This window comes from Amblyraja radiata, chromosome 35 (genome assembly GCF_010909765.2).
Source record: "Amblyraja radiata isolate CabotCenter1 chromosome 35, sAmbRad1.1.pri, whole genome shotgun sequence".
Taxonomy (NCBI): Eukaryota; Metazoa; Chordata; class Chondrichthyes; order Rajiformes; family Rajidae; genus Amblyraja; species Amblyraja radiata.
The window spans coordinates 3,291,560-3,310,379 of record NC_045990.1 but is presented as its reverse complement, the minus strand read 5'-3'; the positions used below and the strand labels follow the sequence as shown (position 1 = coordinate 3,310,379).

Genomic DNA, 18,820 nt, shown 5'->3' with positions numbered 1-18,820 from the left:
AGGAGGGGGGGGAGAGGGAGGAGGGGGAGAGGGAGAGGGGAGGGGGGAGAGGGGGAGGAGGGGGAGGGGGGGAGAGGAGGGGGGATGGGGAGAGGGAGTGGGGGTGGGGAGAGGGAGGAGGAGAGGTGGCGATGAGCAGAGGGTTTGAGTGTGGGGGTGAGGGCGATGTTTCCAGGTGAGGGCGGTGTGGGAGGAGGAGCGACGGAGAGGCAGTTTAGGAATCGGAAAGTTATACGCAGGCGGCCAGCTGTAGCGAGGGACTGGAACGAATCTGCTTCCCACCCCCGCACGCCTGGCTGTCCAATCCCAATCCAATCTGAACGAGACCGCCCTGATTTACTCCGCAGACACTGTATTTCTGTGATACTCCAGAAACCCCCTCCTCCTAGCCCCTCTCTGACAGACTGCATGTGGGGAGGGTCCGGGCAAACTTCAAGCCGAGCTGCTCGAATGCAGCAGGAACCTTCAATGAGTCCAGCGGCGAGCGCCGGAGTAGATTCACGGTAAGTCACTCTGTTACTGATTGTCTCGCAGTTCCTCCACATTAGACCATGACAACCTCCCCTGTAAACGGCCGAGGTCCATGAAACCACTCGCCATTGTCCACAGTTGAAACATTTCACGCTGAAGGCAGCGGGCAATGTTCAACACACTCGCAGTATGGAATGTCTCAGTAAGGCAAACATCTGGACAGTTTACAACCAGTTTAACAACTGCTCACAGGCGCTGCCTGCACTTTTCTTTTGGGGAATCGCTTTAGTTTTGGCAATCGGTTGAGAAGGTAAAAAAAAAAAAAATGTGAACGTGAAAAGGGGTCAGTGGGATAGATCTGTTGTGTGGAAGGAGAGATTGTAGGTTATTCGGGGACCGACCTCTTTCCCCCCTTCCTCTCCAGACTGGAGTTTAAATGTTTAGATTTAAATTGTTTCTAAGACACAACAGTGCTGTTACATTACATGAATATACACCTTCTCCTCCCACCCCCCTCCCTCTTCAACCCCCCCCCCCCCTATCTCTCTCTCCACCCCCCCCCCCCCCTCTCTCTCTCTCCACCCCCCCCCCCTCTCTCTCTATCCGTGTTGACCGTCGGTTTCAGTCGCTTTCGCCCCGGTTAGCCATTGAGTGGAGAGCCCGCGCCCATAGTGAAGCCTACAGCGTGAGTAGAGGGGATGGAGGCTCTACAGGGGAATTGAAATAATGGCCAAAGACGTTCTTTAAAAACACTTGGAGCATTAGATTGGGGGGAGGGGGGAGAATTCGAGCTCCGGGGGGTTGACCCGAAGAAAAGAAAATAAGGTTGGTTGTCTTCCCTGCGTGAAGTGATTTGGTTCAAATCTCCGATAAGTGAAGGCGGATCGATAGCTATTGGGGCAAGAACCTATCCCACCGTCTAATGGTGGCTCGGGATGGGGTGTGTGTCTGTTTAGGAGGACAATAAGTCTAAAAAGCCTGGCGTTTCGGAAGTTTGGAAGGACTCCACGCCCGGCCCTGCCCCACTCGCTTCCACTATGATGTCAATGGTTAATATTCAACCTCAGGTTGGCAGCTTTGTGTTGGACCAGGCGCGTAATCGGCCCCTGTAAAGCGGTAATTGAATAAAGAGTCGGACAGTCTGGTGAGAGGTAGTACGGATGGGAGGGGCTGAACGGCTTCGCAGTCTCTGTGTTCTGTGTGCGCTTGGTCACAGGAGGGTGGGGATGAGAATGATCTCAGACAAAGACCCCGCCAACTGGGGAAGGCTGCGCGGCGCTGGAGAGGGACGTGATGGTAAATCTCGGAGACGATTCGCCACATCTGGCTTTTCGTCAGAGCCAGCTCGTTTCCCCAGAGCCCTGTGGACTCACAACTTGGAATGGGGTTTAAAATCCAGAAATATGTAACTCTCCTTCACAGGCAATTAGAGGAAAAGGTCCATTATCCAGACTCTAGTTCTCGCAGCGAGAGCACTACCCCGGGGAGGGGGGCGCTCTGTTAGAGAGAGGGGCGTTCTTGAAGCGGTGCTACACTATAAGCAGAGACAGAGGGGAGGGATGGCACATATTTGGAGGGACGGCGCCGCGGTGGGAAGAGTGGAGGGAGCGAAGAAGCGCCGTGTGCCAAAAACTACGGCTGAGGAAGGAGCGTTGTCTACAAAGGGGGCGAAGCGAAGCTTGGGTGACCTTGCAGGTCTTGGTTTCATGATACTCCAAAATATTCCAAATGGAATTTAAACTGGAGGTGGTGGAGGGAGGACTTAACCCAGAGAGGGTTTTTGGGAAGAAAGAGCTACCTTAAATGTAGTTGCATCTGGTTGGGTAACTATGGTAGGGTGAAGATTATTCCATGCTTTAATTGTGCGGGGGAAGAACGAATTGTTGTACACATCTGTCTTGGTAGCTGGATGATGTTGGTGAGCCATTCGAATTGGAAGATACAAAATAAACATTGTGCCTCAATAGTGACCAGACCAGACCATAATGTTATGTGCAGGAAGGAACTGCAGATGCTGGTTTAAACCGAACATGGACACAAAAAAGCTGGAATAACTCAGCAGGACAGGCAGCATCTCTGGAGAGAAGGAATGGGTGACGTTTAGGGTCGAGTCCCTTCTTCAGGCTGATGTCGGGGAGGGGGCGGGACAGAGATAGAACGTAGTCGGAGACAGTAAGACCGGTGGGAGAACTGGGAAGGGGATGGAGAGAGGGAAGGCAAGGGCTATATGAAGTTAGAGAAGTATGAACCAAGGCCTTCAACTCTGGACTTCCATTCCCCCAACTCTCGACCTCTCATCCCTTCAGATGCTCCTTTTAAACCTACCACCTTATCTGGATGTACACTAGGGAATTTTCTACTGAATATGGAGGGGCCTAGATAGAATGAATGTGGGGAGTTTACATCCAGAGGGTATAGATTCCCAATAAAAGGAGGTATCTTTTAGAATGGAAATGAGGAGGAATTTCTTTAGCCAGGGGGTGATGAATCTGTGGAATTCATTGCCACAGGCGGCTGTTGAGGCCGTCATTAGGTATTTTAAAGCGGAGATTGACGTTCTTGCAAATCAAGAATTCGTCAAAGGTTATGGAGAGAAGGCAAGAGAATGGGGTTGAGAGGGATAAATAAATCATTCATGATCAAATGGTGGCATAGACTCGATGGGCCGAATGGCCTAATTCTGCTCATCTGTCCTGTGATCTTATTTTGCTAAATGTCTAAAAGAGTTACAAATTGCCATTGTATATTGCAACAGCTGCATCTGCAGAGCCTTGGGTGATGGGGACAACATAGCAGGGGGAGGTTTAAGTTTTGGGGAAATGGGGGGCAGTGTTAAACCAGGAAGATTGTTCCAGATAAAGTGGAATGGTTCCTGAAGGTTCCCATTGAGAGTGGAAGGTGCCAGGGGAGGTAGGCAGGAGATTAAAGGCCGAGGCTGAGAACTGGGGTCAGGGAGGAGGCAAGGTCATGGGAGGAATTACCCTGCTGTTCCCATGGACACCCTGAAACTCCTCCCTAGAGGTCAACCTAAAGCTGAGTGTTTTGGGGTCAGTGTGTCATGAGTGAGAATGGAGATTGGTGGCAGAATTCAGCTACACAGGTGCTCTGAATGTAATGTGTAAAATTAGCAGTAATTTGAAGACTTAAAGGGGGAATTTCCATGTCCTAGATGTGGTTATGTGTCGATTATATGTAATTACTAACTCTGATGCGTTAGCAGATTGCTACTACTTATTAAAGTTGTAATCGTGAGAGAAGCCATGATTTGATGGCCCTCATCCAGCCCTCTCGAACTGATGTCCTTTTGCACAAGGTGACCAGAGGCACAGGGCACACTCGAAGCAACCCTGTATACTGATCAGTGTTCACTCCATGAGATTGAGGCTTATTCCAGCGCTCAAATACTCAGCGTGGAACAGCCACCTCTTAATATCTAACTTTTGATCTGGCCTTTTTACCACTTCAAAACCTGACTCTTCTATTTGACTGAAACCCATTTAATTTCATGGAAAAAGTTCTGCAGCCCATGAAGTGTCATGCCTCTATACTGCCTGAGATCGTTTTTCCTATGGCAGTGTCTAGAGAGAATGAACAGGGGATCCACCTACAGAAACCTTAATGACTGAAGCATAAGAGTGAGGAGTGAGAAATGTGGTGGTGGAAGTGGGGTATATCAGAACATTTTCAATGAGGGGCATTTAGGAACATTAAACTGAACTCGTAATTAGACCCTGCTTCTACATTTAATTTAATATTTAGCTAGTTCATCCTTTCAGCAGATTAAGTCTATGCTGGTACTTGGAATAATCCCAATCCCCCACTCATTTCCTTTCAGACTATTCTTTTTCACACACGCATCAATTCTCCCCTGATTCTCCCACCACTTATTCAAGAGCGATTTACTGAAGCAATTGACCTACCGATCCTTCAGAAACGCCTGTGTGGAGTTGACTGAGAGCAGATTAAACTTTCACAGTTCAGCTCAATCCTAATATTTACTTGATTTGCAGGAAATATTGGTGGCAAACTATTTATGAATCATGGAAGAGCAAATGATCATGAGCAGTGTTTCGCTAAGAAAATGTATAGGCAACTGAGATACCTTTGTAAAGGGCATTCTGTGTGGCTTATTGCATGCTTGTATCTAGTTTTCTTCATGTTCCCCATCAATTGTATACAAGATACGTCTGCATGGCAACGCAATTGCAGTCTGCATGCATACCCATGTGTGGGTAGAGCCATTAGCAAGATTTCAGATTCTCAGTATAATTGATCAGTAAGTGTTAACTTCTTGGGACAGTTTATCAGTCACTTGCTTGATGGTCCCCACTATTGAGCTCCAAATGGCCACATTATCTGTCCTTGTGTGTAGTTTATCACAATCCATAATGTCTGTAATATCTGCACCAAGCGAGGGCAGTTGGGTGCAGTTGTTCTGTTTTGTTTGTTCAGGCAAGGATTCCTAAAGCCTGCTAGCTGTGTCTCATTTCTTATCTGTAAAAAAGAACAGCTCCAACAGAACAGAAATGGGTTTCAGCAAGACCTTGCACATGGTTTAAAATTCTTGTTAACCACAAAGCATGTTAGGACGCATTGTGATTCTGCAGTAGGATATTGATAGATTGATTGATTGGCTGAGAACCTGGCAAATGGAGTTTAGTGTGAGGAAGATTGGGGTCATACACTTCAAGTAAGGAATCACGAGGTGGCTTATTATCTAAATGGATAATACGGGTGTCAGAGGTTATAGGGAGAAGGAGGGAGAATGCGGTTAGGAGGGAGAGATAGATAGATCAGCCATGATTGAATGGCGGAGTAGACTTGATGGGCCGAATGGCCTAATTCTTCTCCTACTACTTATGAATTATGAAATATAATGGATATGAGTGAAGTTTAGAGATATCTAAGTGTTGAAACATGTGGAACAGTACAGCACAGGAATGTGCCCCACGAGACTGTTAAATGAGCCAAGTTAAACTGATCTCATCTGTCTGTACATGATCCATATCCCTCTAATCTATGCAATTCCATGTGCCTATCTAAAAGCCTCTTAAACGCCTTGTGTCTGCCTCCACCGTTTACAATGCTTTCCAGGCCCACACCACTGCATTAATAAAAATCGTGCCCTGCACATCTCCATTTAACTCCCCCTCTCTCACCTTATAGCTATGCCCTCGACTGTTGGACATTTCCACCCTGGCTCAAATATTGACTGTCAACCATGTCTCTAAATATAATTATATCTATTGGGGAAAACCGTTTTTGATTTATTCTATTTCTATGTTCCCATAATATCTGGTGTAGAGATTACTGGAATTTAGACCCAGGGCACTGATATATTTCCAAGACACTGTAGACTAAGAGGACTACGTGCAGTCAATGGTGCTGCAAGGTACTTGTCATCCTTGCCCATCACAGAAGTTCTAAGCTTGGCTAGTATTGCCAGTCTAGGTGAATAACAGCTTTGCAGTTTGCATTTCAACCATGCTACACTCATAGTAGAGGGGAAGAATGTTCAATGTGGTGCTTGGGATGACCCCAAGCAGGACAGCTTTGTTCTCCTTAAACATTGTTGATGTTGCACTTATCCAGGTAAGTGGAGACTATCCCATTACTTGTGCTGTACATGTGGTGATGGTGGAGATGCTGTGGGGCAGTTAGGAGGTGATTTGCTTGCTGCAGGATACCCAACCTATGACCTCCATTGTAGTCTGAAGAAGGGTCCCAACCTGAAATGTCACCTATCCATCTTCTCCAGAGATGCTGCCTGGCCCGTTGAGTTACTCCAGCACCTTGTTTCCTTCTATCACCTCCATTGTTGGAACAGTACTTGTGTTGCTGTTCCTCTTGAGTTTGTGGTCAATGCTGACCTCCAGGATGTAGGTAATAGGGGACTCAGCAGTGGTGAGCTCAAGAATACACGGTTAGACTATTGTTGGTTATTTCCTGATTTATTTGTGGTGAGTATACTACTTGCCAGTTTCAGTCAGTATCTGAATGTTGTCTCGGTCCTGCTACATGCCTGTATAGACTATTTCATTTTCCACGGGGTTGTGAATTGACAAATACTGTGCATTAATGATGTTTTGATGGAAGCATGGTCTAAACTAAAAGCAGAAAATCCTGGAAGTACTCAGGAGCCAGGTTGCATCTGTGGGTAGAGAAATACAGCTAAGATTTCAGACCAAAGACCCTTTGCCAGAACATTAGTAAACCAACTGAAGATGGTTTAGATTAGGGCACTGCCCTGAGAAAGTACTCCTGTGTGGTCCTGGGACTAGGATGTTTGACATCCAATAAACACAACCATCTACCTTTATGCAGTATGTTTATTGGCTTCAGTGTTACCAGAGCTCTTTTAATGCCACATTTGGTTAAATGCTGCCTTGATATCAACAACAGTCATATGTTTGGACCAGGGCTATGATTAAGTCTGAGGCCAATTAGTTCGGGGGGGAAACCCAACATTTGGCAAGATTGAGCTTGTTCTTGGTGAGTAAGTGCCAATTTGCAGCACTGTCAATAACTTTCCCCTCTCTGCTGATGAATTAACATAGATTCACTTTGTGGTAAATAGTTGGGTCAGGAATTGTCCTTTTTGTAAATAGGACATACCTGCCTAATTGTTCACATTTTGTTGTAATATATAGGAGCAACCTGGTCAGAGAGACAGCTACATCTATACAGGTCTTCAGTACTGTAGCTAGGATTTAGTTTGATTTCCTGTCATTTGCTGTATCCTGTGTTCAGACAGCAATACAACATGGTAAAACACACTTTGGCGCACTGAGTCCACATTAGCAATCAAGTATCCACTGACCCTAATCCTATTTTTAAAAATTCTCCCTGCATCACTGACAACTCCTCCCAGATTTTCCTGTTCACAACACACTAAGGGCTGAGGTAGCAGGTCTACTATGTACAACAGTGGGCTCCCACTATGTTCTCAGTTATTGCTTGACGTTGCATGGAGTAAAGTGAATTGGCTGAAGCTGGAATTCCGTGATGAGACTTGGGAGGAAGCAGATGGATCACCCACGTGGCTGATCCCCTCCAGTTTTCGACTCCCTTACCATTGGAAAAAGACTGTGATACCTACCGTACCTTCATGATTTTCTAAACCTCTAGAAGGTCACCCTCAGACTCCTTCACTCCAGAGAAACATTTCAATCACTCCTTATAACTCAATTGCTCCAGTCCTGCTATCATCCCTGTGAATCCTTTCTGCACCCTCTCTAGCTTAATCACGGCTTTCCTATTGAATGACTACCAAAATGGGGACAAAATATTCCAAGTGCAGCCTCACCAACATCTTGTACGGCCAAAACAAACACGATCCCATGTGCTGCTTAATGACTCGAGTTCATCTGCCCGACCAGTCAGGCTCTTCTGAGCATTTGAATGCAATCTGTCCTGTCTGATAAGTCGAATTCCACAACTTAAAGCATGCATGAGTCACACATTTTGTTCAATCACACATTCTTGCATCTTCAAAGGGATTCTTTATCAGGTTAGCACACATAAGGTACACAAAGTATTACTATTTTACCCACTACCACCAAGTCATGTTACAAAAATAGACGCCTGCTTTGAAGCACAAGATTTTCTTTATGTGTAGGAAGGAACTGCGGATGCTGGTTTACACTGAAGATAGACACAAAATGCTGGAGTAACTCAGCGGGACAGGCAGCATCTCTGGAGAGAAGAAGTGGATGATGTTTCGGGTCAGCTCCAGGCTCAGCGCCAGGTCAGCTCCAGGACCCAAGAAGGGTCTCGCCCTGAAACGTCGCCCATTCCTTCTCTCCAAAAATGTTTCATGTCCCACTGAGTTACTTCCAGTCTCTTGCACCCATCCAGCATAATGCTACAATATAAGCCACACTGCTCGGAAGAATATTTAATTTTGCTCTAAACCCTCAGTAATATACAAAAGGCAGACCCAAAAGTCTGCTGTGTGAAAGGTCTACTTCTGATTCTGTTTCACATTCACATTCACTGAAATCATGTACAAATCCAGAGATGAATCCCATTGGATTATTTTGGGGACATGTCCTTCACGATAACTATGGGGGGGGAGGGGGGAGCACAAAATGACGATGGCCTGAGGGTGATAGACATGCTGCTGTTCAGACGAGAGAAAGGCTATCAGGAATGGGTGGAGAGGTATGCTGTACAAGTAAGGTAGTTGAAAGTTAGGAGGATCCACAATGCATTGACTGCTATTGCTCATGTCCACAGATTGTAGACACCAACTACTGCCCGAGAGTGGAGGGAAGAGGGGAACAGGATTGGGGGTGGGAATAAGGTAGAAACCCGAAACAACGCCAAGAGGTGCCTAATTCCTAACCAAGGTGAGGGAAGAGAAGAAGGGTCTCGACCCGAAACGTCACCCATTCCTTCTCCCCAGAGATTTGGGACGACAGATGGCACAATGGGCTAAGTGTTCGGCTGGCGACCGGAAGGTAGCCGGTTCGAATCCCGCTTGGAGTGCATACTGTCGTTGTGTCCTTGGGCAAGACACTTCACCCACCTTTGCCTGTGTGTGAATGTGTGTGAGTGATTGGTGGTGGTCGGAGGGGCCGTAGGCGCAGATTGGCAGCCACGCTTCCGTCAGTCTGCCCCAGGGCAGCTGTGGCTACAGAAGTAGCTTACCACCACCGAGTGTGACTGAGGAGTGAATGAATAATGCGATGTAAAGCGCCTTGAGTATTAGAAAGGCGCTATATAAATCCCATCCATTATTATTATTATTAGAGATGCTGCCTGACCCGCTGAGTCACTCCAGCATTTTGTGTCTATCTTCGATATAAACCAGCATCTGCAGTTCCTTCCTACACAATAGAAGGCATCAGGTACAAGTGATATATTTCACACCTCATACTCTACCACCCACTCTAATTCTATCCAATACTTTCTGATAAACACACTATAACATGGTAACAGGAGCCTTGTTCTGGGATGTGAAATACAGATCCTCCTTGTGTGTGGACGCACAAGCAACTGCAGATGTTGGTTTACAAAAATAGACACAAAGTGCTGGACTGACTCAATGGGCCAGGCAGCATCTCTTGAGAACTTGAATGGATGACGTTTCGTCAGGACCCTTGAAGGGTCTCATCCGAAATGTCACCTATCCATGTTCTCTGGAGATGCTGCCTGACCCATTGAGTTACTCCTGCACTTTGTGACTTTTTCTACTCCATATGAATGTCGGTAAGTGGAGTTGATTCACTGCAGTGCATTCCTTATAAATATTGAGCTCTGGATCATAAGAGTCCCAGCATTTAATGACCAGGTTTGCAAAATCAGGTAAGCATTAAGGATATGCCAATAACCTACTCGAACCCCTCCAATCTGGTTTTTGCCCCCTCCATAGCACAGAAACCGCTCTCCTCAAAGTCCTCAATGACCTCCTCACCTCTGCTGACACCGGTTCCCTCAACATCCTCATCCTCCTCGACCTGAGTGCAGCCTTCGATACCGTGAGCCATAACATCCTGCTCACCAGACTCAAAGACCTCGGTATCGAAGGTACTGCACTCAGCTGGCTCCATTCCTACCTTTCCAACAGATCCCACTTCATCTCTCTCCATAACCACACCTCTGCTACAGCCACAGTCACTCAAGGCGTTCCCCAAGGCTCCGTACTCGGCCCCCTCCTCTTCATCATCTACATCCTCCCCCTTGGTCAGATACTCCGCCACTTCAACCTGGACTTCCACTGTTACGCCGATGACACCCAGATCTACCTCAGCACCAAATTCCCCCCCTCCCATATCAACTCCTGTTTGTCAGCTATAAAAACCTGGATGCAACATAACTTCCTCAAACTCAACAGCGATAAAACAGAATTCCTCCTCATAGGCTCCAAAGCCACACTCAGCAAAATCAATAACCCCACTCTCACCATCGACGGCACCACTGTCTCCCCATCTCCCCAGGCCCGCAACCTTGGCGTGATCTTTGATTCCACCCTCTCCCTTGAGCCTCACATCCGCCATGTCATTAAAACCTCCTTCTTTCACCTCCGCAACATCGCCAAAATCAGACCCTCTCTCACACCCCCCGCTGCTGAAAGACTCATCCATGCCTTCATCTCCTCCCGACTGGACTACTGCAACTCACTTCTCCTTGGCATCAGCTCCACCTACATCAACCGACTCCAACTGGTCCAGAACGCAGCCGCCCGACTCATCACCCACACCAAATCCTGGCACCACATCACTCCAGTCCTCAAACAACTTCACTGGCTTCCCATCTCCCACCGGATCACCTACAAAATCCTGATCCTCACCTACAAAGCCCTCCACCATCTGACCCCCCCCCCCCCATATCTCACTGACCTCCTCTCCCCCTACCAACCCTCACGGTCCCTCAGATCCACATCAGCCGGTCTCCTCTCCATCCACAAATCCAACCTCCGCAGTTTTGGGGACAGAGCCTTCTCCAGGGCAGCTCCCAGGCTCTGGAACTCCCTCCCCCAACTGATCCGCAATTCTGAGTCCCTCACCATCTTCCAGTCCCGCCTCAAGACCCATCTCTTCACCTCTGCCTATCCTTAGCCCCGCGTCCCCCTCCCTTTTCATCTGTGATTGAATTGTTGCTCATTTTTTGGTTTGCTTTGTTTTGTTTTTGTTTTTGTTTTTTGCCTTGCCTTGCCTTGTAAAGTGACTTTGAGTCCCTGAAAAGCGCTATATAAATTCAATTTATTATTATTATTATTATGTAATTGCATTGCTTTTCTCATTTTAGTCCCATTCTGATCCAAGGTGATGGTTTTATCTGGGACCAGAGGGTGGTGGCCACAACCTCCACTACCCCCTCCACAAAGTCCCCAACCCCAAGATATTACTCTAGCCTTCTGATGGGGCTCTGTCTATTTCTAACCACGTCACATGAGTGCAAGATATAATGATGACGTCAGGAATGCTTTGGCCTTTCATTTAGAGAAGTCTGATAGATGTATCTATAAACAATTTTAGGGGAAAAAAAAATCTCATGATATTGTTAGTTCTGTTTTACCGGAGAGCATGAGTCACTCACTGATAGTGTTTTGCACCCATTGATGCATCTGATTCCACGTTGATGTGAAAGTGGAAGTTATATGAAGGCTGAGAGTCTGGCTCCATATAACACACAACACGTGCTTGTAAAACCCACAGAGTGGCAGACGTGCTCAGATACCAGTATGCCTGGGTTCGGCAGGAAGCTGCATCAATGAAGTGGGGTATCTCAAATGTTAGTTTAGTTTAAGTTGGAGATACAGTATGGGAACAGTCCTTTGGGCCCACCGAGTCCATGCTGGCCATCGATCACATGTTCACACTAGTTCTACATGATCCCACTTCCACATCCTTCCACATTATGGGCTCTTTCACAGAGGACAATTACGCCACAAACCCACACGTCGTTGCGACTGTGGGATTTTGAGGAAGAATTGGTCCACCTGGAAGAAACCCACCTGGTCACAAGCAGAACGTGCAAACTCTACATACGGCACCCAAGATCGGGATCAAACCTGGGTCTCTGGTGCTGCCCTTATTAAATAGACAGAATGCGGAAGCCAAATTCTAAAATTGCCTTGGCAACACAAGGAACAGTCCTCCATTGTGTGGAATACAGGGTCTAATGCACCCCACATGTAGCAATGTGTCTGAACATAGCAAAAATCAATCCTTTACCAAATGTGACATTAATAGTCAAGAGATGATCAAGAGTATTTATTTTGTCGTCTGCACCGATCTTGCTGCAGTTTTACAAGCATATTACCTACAGCAACAACGATAATAAATATACAATATCAGTCTTTCTAGGTAAACCTTACCATAATAGTGTAAAATACAAATTACATAGTGTAGGAAGGAATAATAAAAAGGTCTTAAAAGGGTAGTAGTCTGTCCAGGGGAGTCCAAGTGGGGGACCAGTGGGAAGAAGGGTCTCAACCCAAACATCACCCATTCCTTCTCTCTAGAGATGCTGCCTGTCACGCTGAGTTACTCCAGCATTTTGTGTCTAACTTCAAAGTACATAGTGGTTTGGTACTGGGGAAGGGCTGTGGTTAGGGTTGTGTACTCGAGAGAGGCAGGAGTCTTCATCTCAATTCATGTTGAGATAGGGGCCATAATTGGAAGAACAAGCTTGGGTTTGTGCCTTGAGAGTCTCCTTTTCGCAGGGCACAGTCAATGCCGATGGTTCACAGGATGATCAGATGGAGGCAGTGGCTGCAATGGGCCTTTGGCCAGCTGCAGGAGGGACTGTGAAATGGTGCCTCTTGCATATGGACGCTATGGGGTGTTCTGTGCATACTGTACTGACTGGAGCAATTGGAAAAAATGTATTTCACTGTACCTGGTACACGTGACAATAAAGAAACCATCGAATGAACCACTGAAAGTGGTGAGTCTGTGGAATTCTCTGCCTCAGAGGGCAGTGGAGGCAGGTTCTCTGGTTGCTTTCAAGAGAGTGCTAGATAGGGCTCTTAAAAATAGCGGAGTCAGGAGATATGGGGAGAAGGCAGGAACGGGGTACTGATTGGGGATGATCAGCCATGATCATATTGAATGGTGGTGCTGGCTCGAAGGGCCAAATGGCCTACTCCTGCACCTATTGTCTATTGAACAGCCAGACCAGCGATTATCTGTCCCACGCCTGACCTTTATGACTCCTATCAAACCCCTTCTTTCAAGAAATATGGGTGTACTGCATCAAAGTACCATTATTTCTGAGGTCCCCTAAATCTCAAAGCCTCAGTTCTTCAGCTTCTTTGGTCAGATTCATGGGTTGTCTGGTTTGATTGTTGGATTGGGTGCAAATGAAGTGGACTTGATCAGCGATGCTTTTAAGTACAAGCTTGCTGTTAGCTGTAATTTCTGTCTAAAGAGGCATTTTACACACTGACCAGCCTTGCCATGGTTACCCTCACCTCTGCACCTCGATGCACATGAATGAGTTTGCCAAGAGTGCACTCAATGTTTGGCTTTCGATTCCGTATCAGAACAAATGGCTGATTGTGCTGAATAACCGCAGTGCTTGAGCAAGCCCACCAGTCCGAGGGGGGGGGGCTCGCGTCCCCACAACCTACTGTCTGCAAATTATGCACAAAGAAGCATTCTGTATCCACTCTCCCAGAGGAGAGAATGACCAGGGAACAAGCCCCTGAAGGCGAACTTGCCTCGGAACAGATGCTGAGACTGAGACTCTCTTTGTGCAGCGAGACAATGTGGGAGAGGGCGAGTCACGCAGTAATCCAGCCTCCCAGCCAGGCAGTGTGAGGCTGGGAGCTGCTATTGACTCCTTCAAACAAGCTGTAATTTCAGAAGCTTCCTGTGCAAAGGGTAACTCAATCCTGCCGGTGCTCAGCCCTGGGACTGAGGGGTGCAGAGGTTAAAATCGAATGGGTCAGAGAGACTAGCTCTTTCCCCCCCCCCCCATCCCCCTATGTGAAAGGCCAGATGGAGTTTGGTGATGTCAGTCCCTGTGGTGGGCTGATCAGAACCAGGTTGCCTGATGTGAAGCTGACTCGGATCTGCTGTTTCTCATCAGGAGCCTGCCAAACATTATAAATTAACTTAGCAGCTGCACGCCTGCCTGCCATGGGCTGGAGGGAGGGAGGGTGGGAGTGGGGTTTAATCACCAGCAGCCTGCCATGGTGTCCGGGTGAGAGATGGGGCTTTTTCCCCCCACCCTGGTCGGGTTAGTGTGGTGGAGTATTCCCCAGACTCCTCCTGGAAGCTTGTACAAGCTTTGGAGAGCAGGGTGCTCTCCCTCACTGATGGGAATGTTGACAACTTTCCGCAGCTTCCAGCGTGAGTGGAAAAATAAAACACTTTTAGTGGGCATTTGGGATCTTTGCTGGGTGTGTTAGATTTCATTCCTGTTCTTGGGCTCTCATGTACTAGGGAGTCGGTTGTGTGCAGTTTTGGTCCCCTAATTTGAGGAAGGACATTCTTGCTATTGAGGGAGTGCAGCGTAGGTTTACAAGGTTAATTCCCGGGATGGCGGGACTGTCATATGCTGAGAGAACGGCGCAGCTGGGCTTGTACACTGGAGTTCAGAAGGATGAGAGGGAATCTCATTGAAACATATAAGTTTGTTAAGGGTTTGGACACGCTAGAGGCAGGAAACATGTTCCCGATGTTGGGGGAGTCCAGAACCAGGGGCCACAGTTTAAGAATAAAGAGTAAGCCATTTAGGACGGAGACGAGGAAACACTTTTTCTCGCAGAGAGTGGTGAGTCTGTGGAATTCTCTGCCTCAGAGGGCGGTGGAGGCAGGTTCTCTGGATGCTTTCAAGAGAGCTAAATAGGGCTCTTAAAAATAGCGGAGTCAGGGGATATGGGGAGAAGGCAGGAACGGGGTACTGATTGGGGATGATCAGCCATGATCACATTGAATGGCCTACTCCTGCACCTATTGTCTATTGTCGGCACTGTACTGCCACAGCACCACAGATGCTGCCTGACCTGCTGAATGTTTCCAGCTGTTTTTGACCAGTCCCACCACACTTCCTTGAACAGTGGAGCAGCTTCACTCTGAGCTGGAACAAACTCCTAAAGAGATGGACGGTTGGGGCTGTGGCAGTAGGGAGATGACTGAGCAGTCTGAGCTGGGTGACGACGTGTCAATCACTTCTGCAGCTCTCTCCCATCAATTTTTATTTCCCCTGTTAAATCCCAGACAAGACTTGTGTTGACATTGCTATTAGCTAGAATATCCAGTGATCTGCTGACCAGGCTGCCTCAGTGCATGACCTTGAGCAATAAGGTCTTGAGTCCAATTTATGATCCCTGTCAGACAAGATTAATGTCTCCTTGCTTCCATGTGTTGGGCAATGACAAGCCTCGCCCCAGTGAGTTGAGTTTAGTTTACACATACAGCGCGGAATCAGACCCTTCGGACCACCAAGTCCACGCTGACCAGCGATCCCTGCACATTATCATCCCTGCTGGGATGTTGGGGGAGTCCAGAACCAGGGGCCACAGTTCAAGAATAAGGGGTAGGCCATTTAGAATGGAGATGAGGAAAAACTTTTTCACCCAGAGAGTTATGAATCTGTGGAATTCTCTGCCTTAGAAGGCAGTGGAGGCTGATTCTCTGGATGCTTTCAAGAGAGAGTTAAGTAGCGTTCTTAAAGATAGCGGAGTCAGGGGATATGGGGAGAAGGCAGGGACGGGGTATTGAATGTGGATGATCAGCCATGATCATAGTGAATGGAGGTGCTGGCTCGAAAGGCCAAATGGCCTACTCCTGCACCTATTGTCTATTGTCCATTAACATTGGTCTACACACACACTACGGACAGTTTACAATTTTACAAAGCCAATTAACTTACAAACCTGTACATCTTTGGAGTGTGGGAGGAAACCGGAGCACCTGGAGAAAACCCACGCAGGTCACGGGGAAAAGGTACAAACTCCATACAGACAGCACCCGTAGTCAGGATGGAACCCGGGTCTCTAGCGCTGTAAGGCAGCAACTTGGCCACTGTGCCGCCCTTGAACTACAAAACTGAGCATAATTCAGTGCATTTGTTTGCACAATGGAAATCATAGTCCCAGTTACTGCCAATAACTACCCTGAGTGTGAGAGATACAAACGTGGGAGCTGCTGTCTGATTTGTACAGCCTGCACATTGCTTGGTATTATCTGTGAGGAAAGTTGATGATCTCAGTAGGATTTCATTACAGCCAGAACTGGAATGTTAAACAGACAAGAGATGATGTCTGTTCTAGGCTGCTTTATATTTATGGGTTCTTGTGAGTCCCATAATGGATGCATTCAGTTCTTGTTCGACATGTACAAGGGAGACTTAATCAAAACACTAGCATGGACTGTGACCTGACTCAGTGCTGACGTTTTGTTATTATCCACGACATCCTTTTGGCTTTAATCCCAAAGTGTCAATCTTTCCTATACTTAAGTTCTTTTTCCTTCCTTTTAACCCACAATTGGAAACTTGTGAAAGTCTAAATGACCAGGAGTTGGGATGCTACTGCTGTTTAGTCCTGAGCACTGTGAGCAGGATAAACCAGCTTTGGAGGGTGAGAGCAAAATATGCTGGGATACACCACCACCACACTAGTTTTTAATGTCCCACTCCAGCCTGATGTGGAGGTACTTTATGTTTAAGAAAGAACTGCAGATGTTGGCAAAAATCCAGCAGGTTAGGCAGCATCTATGGAGCAAAGGAATAGGTGACGTTATGGGTCGAGACCCTTCTTCAGACTATATTGGAGATACTTTATTGTTTTTGTTCATCACATGATCAAATATTAGTGTAAAGGAGCTGGATCGGTAATCCTGAGTGTTGGGGAGAAGGGAGTTTAGTTTATTATTGTCATGTGTATCGAGGAAGTGAAAAGTATTTGTAGTGTGTTGTCCAGTCAAAGAAAATACTAAAATTCATGAATACAATCATCCCATGTACACTGCACAGATAAAGGGTGCAACATTTAGTGCAAGATACAACGTTGAAGATAGTTTAAAGGTCTCCAATGAGGTAGATGGGAGGTCAGTACCGCACTCCAGCTGGTGAGAGGACTGTTCAGTTGCCTGATAACAGCTTGGAAGAAACTGTTCCTGAATCTGGAGGTGTGTGTTTTCAAACTTCTGTACTTTTGCCTGAAGGCAGAGGGGAGAAAAGAGAATGACTGAGGTGAAACTGGCAGCCCTGCTGAGACAGGGTGAAGTGGAGATGGGAGGCTGGGTTGTGTGATGATCTGTGAGTACTGTGGGGATGTTATCATTTTATCCATGTGTTTCATTAACCATCTTATTTGCATTGTCTGCATCCAATAATTTCCCATCGTTGCCATTTCAACAAAACATGGACATGGATCCTGAAGACAGTTGCCAGTGCAGTAACTGCTGACAGTTTCACTTGAATGAGCCAATCTTGCCTAGATCCTTGTAGCTCAGAATGGCAGCTCCCTGCTCATCGAGATGAGTTTTTGAAGAGACCTTTCCAGAAGTAGACAGATTTGGACATTTTGACTGATTCTGGGTAGCTAATGTTAAATTATTATCAGAAAGAAATGTATGATTTCAAGCGGAGACGTGAGTCTCTTGTGTCGGCATTGAGAATGTGACTTTATACTTTCTTGAAGACTGTGAGGGGCCACCATGACCTCTTCAACAAGGAATAGATTTCATGAGACGCAAAACTTTATTTCACTTCCCTTCTAGTGTTGGAATCCAATTCATAATGTGACTCGGATTGTTCTGCCTTTCCTCATCTTTCAGAGCTTTGGTCATGATTAAATTGCTGCTAAATAAAGAAATCACTAGGACCTTGTGATATAGAGTATATGGTCACTGGGTGAACACAGCCCAGTCTCAACTCTGCGTGATACCCGGGCAACGTGTTCATGGCTCATTCTGTGGGTCTTGGAGAACTCCTGACCTGGTCAATAAATTCACTGAAGGGTCAGTTGATCAAGCTCGCAATATACGTTAGAGTGAGCTCTATCACATTGTGATAAAGCAATCGTTAAAAGTGGAACTCCCCCACTTGCTGACCAGATGTCACCTGTGAGTCAAGATTCAAAGAGAAAGAGAACAGTATGGGTTAGGATGCCAAGCATGTCAGCCCACTAACGTCAGCGCCAAAGGGAAGGCTCAGTACGCGGACACTGTTTGATTAAGGTAGGAATATTTATTAAGTATGCGTCATTTAGGAGGGAAGATTAAAGCAACATTTTGTCTTATTCTCAGGAACAGCAAGATTATATGTCAGACTTTTTCCCTTGAGCGTTGAATAGGGCATAGCACAATCTGTAATGTGCATGATTTGTTGAGGGAATCGTTTGGTTCTCAAGTCTGTGTTTTGACTTTTTCAAACATGCAGTGCGTCTCTGTTCAATGCAAGTGTGGTTCCAGTGCTCTCCTGATCAACATGGATGTAAACCCTCAGCTGCCCCTATCCCAATAAGCACCCATCACCCTTGTCATAGTCATAGACACACAGCACGGAAACCGGTCGTTCGGCCCCACTTATCCATGCCAACCAAGATGCCCCATCTACGCCAATCCCACCTGCCATTGTTTGGCCCACATCCCCCTTTTGTACAGCGACTGTCTTGGTCTGATGATGCCTTCAATTTAACATTCTCAGCCTTTTTAAATGAGTGTATATTGCAGTCCATGTCTTGAAATGAATATGATCCCAGGTAATTTTATTTTAATTTTTTTTTAAATCAAATTTACAATGGCAGTCAAGGTTCAATGAATTAATTTTGGGGATTTTCTTCATACAATATATTGTAGAACCAACCGAGAAATAAGCTGTTTTATATCTATCGAGTGCTATAATTGTACGATGCACTGGGACAGAGTGATTATAACTTTATAGA

General features: G+C 46.5%; 2 protein-coding genes across 3 annotated transcripts in view; both read left to right on the top strand.

Annotated features, from left to right (window-relative positions):
* The first annotated feature begins 343 nt into the window (after positions 1-343).
* The window catches only part of LOC116966017 (sphingosine 1-phosphate receptor 2-like), a 33,100-nt gene continuing 14,623 nt past the window's right edge, over positions 344-18,820 (top strand). The window contains exon 1 of one of the 2 annotated variants that reach the window (XM_033012139.1): positions 344-503. The gene's annotated coding sequence lies outside the window, so the exon portion shown is untranslated. Of the gene's footprint in view, positions 504-1,131; positions 1,157-18,820 lie in introns of those variants that run through there. The other variant, XM_033012140.1, reaches the window with a different exon arrangement.
* Positions 395-18,820, top strand: part of yju2b (YJU2 splicing factor homolog B) — a 53,840-nt gene continuing 35,414 nt past the window's right edge. Inside the window, exon 1 of the mRNA XM_033012138.1 lies at positions 395-503. The gene's annotated coding sequence lies outside the window, so the exon portion shown is untranslated. The remainder of the gene's footprint in view (positions 504-18,820) is intronic.